Here is a 3573-nt window from a genome sequence, read left to right as displayed (position 1 = left end):
AAGGAGGATTTCATGTCCCTGCTGAAGGCAGTTTTGGTGTGAATTGCTTTGGAGAGTTTTGTTTTTCCAGTCCCACTGTCCGGTGAGTTCCCTCCTCCCTCTAGTGGTAATAAAGCAAATATAAAATCCAGCATACGGAACATCATTATTAGTCTGCTTTATTAACGAACGCTGTTGTCGTACCCTCATACCTCCACCTTGTGGCAACCACATTAGAGAAACAGATTTGAACAACGGGAATAACTTTCTGTGTAGAGCAGGTGGATCTGTATGGAGTACGAAATAGAGACATTAGGTGTTATACGCCTGTACCAGCTTTTAATTCCTTGCTGCTGTGCTGCAGGAAATCAAAGAAAAGGTTAAACAGGGGCCGAGAGAGCAGCACCTTCTCCTGGTGTCCCAGGGGAGTGAACCTGGGAAACATTTCCGATTAACTCCTGGCTTTTAAAAGAGAGCTCTCCAGGTGTGATCCAGATTGGAGGGGGGGTAGGAAGTGAGGAATTTAGGCGTAGATCAAACATGGTAGCAGAGCCTGACAAAAGGGCTCTAAGGCTGATCCAGCCAGAGCGAGCCCTGCCGAGCAGCCCGGCCTCACGCAGCGAGCGTGCAAGGCTGCGCCTGCTTGTTCGTGTGAAAGTTGGTTTGAATTTACAGCCTGTACGTAAACGTTCAACGGGCTTGAATCTGAAAGCTCGGATCCTGCCCGCTTTGAGCCTCTTATCGGGGACAAACAGCTGTTCCGAACCCACCCAGTGTTCTCCTTACCAGTTCTGTGACTGCTGTACCGTACCGGCACACCTCTGCCCGGCTCCTGAGCGGCTGCGAGACGGCGTGCGGTGCAGGCTGCCTGCTCTCACCTCTCCCACCAACCCGCGCGTTTAGATCCCGGCTCATCTTGTAGGTGCTCCAGCACTTGCTTAAGAACATCGTACGCTTGGGTAACGCCAGGATGGCACCTGATGGAGGAGAGGTCCCTATAGCCGTCTCCCTGGCTACCCACGTGCAACAACCTGCTGGAATTACATCGTCCTTCCAGCTCCTGAACTTGGTTTTAGCTTCAGCGGGGTGGCGTGGTGGCTGTTCCAGCAGAGATAGCCCGTCCCCGGTTATCGGTGCGGAGGCGCAGATGCCCCGTGTGTGGTGCTGAGGAGGTGACATCGCCCTGTCCACAAAGCCGAGGAACTGATGAGGCCATTCGGAGGTCACTGCGCCCAAGGTGAAGGGAGAAGTCGGGGCCGGAATGATGAAATAAGGAAAAAGCAGTATCCTTATCAAGCTTTTTTCTTTTTTTGTGCTCCTTAAAGAGACAGCACAGTGGCAGGCAGTCGTTGCCCAGATTGATAATTACAGAATTATCGTAGTTCTGTTGCCTAAGTTCTGGGTAGTTTTGTTCTCCTTTAACCCCAGGAGGGGATTTATGGGTTTTATTAGCTTTCCTGCTCTGGTTACAGGCAAGCAAACCCATTAGCTGGAGCTGGAATATTCATCCGCTGTACAAAGCAGCGTTATTATGGAAATACTTTGAGACTCATTTTCTGAGGATTCCCTTTCGCCCTGGGTTGCGACGATGAACGAGATGCTCCTGATGGCTGATCGTAAGGGCGGATGGGGCAGTCTGCGCACGTACAGGGATTTTCGTGCGGAGTTTCGTGCCTGTTCTCTGGGACAGACTCTCTCCGAGGCTGTGCCAGGATCCCGTAGGTCCATTGGGAACTTTTTGTTTGTTTGATTTGTTGTCGCTATTCAACCTCCGAGGGCATTGACCTATTTATTTCTTTAAGCACCTTGCTTAAGGATACCTTACACAAACCGCAATAACACCCTCGGGGCCCCAGAATGTCCTTGGAAGTATTTCTGGAGCCTGGCTCGCCCCACGGGGACCTGTGTGCCCACCGTTCCCAGCAGCTCCGGGGGTGCCCTAGTTGGGAGCCCGGGTGTGCAGGTGCGTTTCCATCCAGGGGGTTTTTGCCTTGCTGCACGCAGCTCTCCGTGCTTCAAGCTGCCGGCACGGTTAGAGAAGGTTTGGGGTTTTTTTTCTTACATTATGTGACTTAACTTTGATTTTTGGACACTTGAACACTCTGTATTGGGGAGGTGCTCTCCTGTTTCTCAGCAGTTTGTTATCAGTGGATTTTTTTTTTCCTGTATTTCAGTGGTTTTATTTCCACTTCTTTCACATCTGCTGGAAATTTAAGTCTTGGTGAGAACCAAGCTACGGAAGGTCCAGTTTGGACTGAAAATTTCTCTGAATCTGTAGCTTTCTGCAGCAGTTTATTTAATGTGTGTGCCGCTGCTTTTGGTTAGTTATGGCTTGTGATATCTACATTTCTGGGGTTGTGTCTGCCCTTGGGTCACACTGGGGTAGTCCCATAAAAGTCAGCGATGTCAAGTGAGGGCAGATTTAACTCCTGGGTCATTTCTAAAGCAAGATGAACGAGTTCTCCAGCACAGCTCCTGTTAGCTTGTCTGCTCAGCACACAACTCCTAACGCTCTGCTCAGAGGACAAAGATTTAAAATTCTGAAGAGGACATTGCTCCAAGGTGGATATAGTTTTTTTTTTTCCCCTAAAACAGCAACGTAATACAGCATTCTTTCAGGTTTTTTCAGCAGCACAGGCACAGTCTTATTGAGAACAAGAACTATGTAACAATAAAAATTGATCCTAAAATTTCAGTCATAAATTATAGGCAGAAATTCTGTGTATATAGGAGGAGGAGGGCTAGCTTGGGTCAGTTATTAGCACTCTCTTATTCACTATATTGTTGAAAAAAATGTGAATCTGGGTATATGATGGGCTTGTAGCCGAGGAGAGTATTCCGTAGCAGATTTCCACCTCCTTAGTGAGCGGCTGGGCTCTGCAGAGCCCCACAGCTCCCCGAGAAACCTGCCAGGTGCTGAGGAAGGACCTCGGAGAAGAAATCCAATAGCCCAGGTCGCAATTGGAAGGGAGAAACCAGCACAGTGCCTGGACCTACTGGAGAAAGAGCACGTGTGGCATAAATGTCATTTTGGTGGGTTTTAAGTTTCTGTTGTAGAAATCTTACTGTTTGCAGGCAGTCCAGGGCTGAGGTCAGGGAGCTTTCCTGGTGATGCGATCTGTGATGCACTTGGCCGTTTGGAGTTTTAGCTGAAATGAACTTACAACCTGAAACTGTTTTAAAAAAAAATAAAATAAGAAGAGTTTGGGTGACAAAGTTTTCCCTTGGCTCTGCCGCAGATCGCTCTCTGTGTATTTGCCCCAGGACTTTCACAGCGATTTCTGGAGCCTGTTCCGCACGGATGGTAAATCACCCCGCGGTGCAATCCTGACCTAGGCAAAGCTGGGATCTGACAGTTAGAAATCCTCCTCCCTGACCCGCCTCCGGCCCCGGGAGCCGGGCCGCGCCGAGCATCTCCCGCAGCCTGGGGGGCGGTTTGGTTTTTGGTTTTTGGTTTGTTTTTTTTTTTTTTTTGTAAACCTGGATGTCCCGTTCCCGGTATCTCGGGTGATGGCGGTGGGGGCTGATGCTGAGAGCTGCCTCAGTGGTCCCGGTACCGGCTGGGCTAACCTGAGCACCGGCGCTTCACCAAAA

The sequence above is a fragment of the Pterocles gutturalis genome, unplaced genomic scaffold (genome assembly GCF_000699245.1).
Source record: "Pterocles gutturalis isolate BGI_N339 unplaced genomic scaffold, ASM69924v1 scaffold642, whole genome shotgun sequence".
NCBI lineage: Eukaryota > Metazoa > Chordata > Aves > Pterocliformes > Pteroclidae > Pterocles > Pterocles gutturalis.
Note: the sequence above shows the minus strand (reverse complement) of the source record.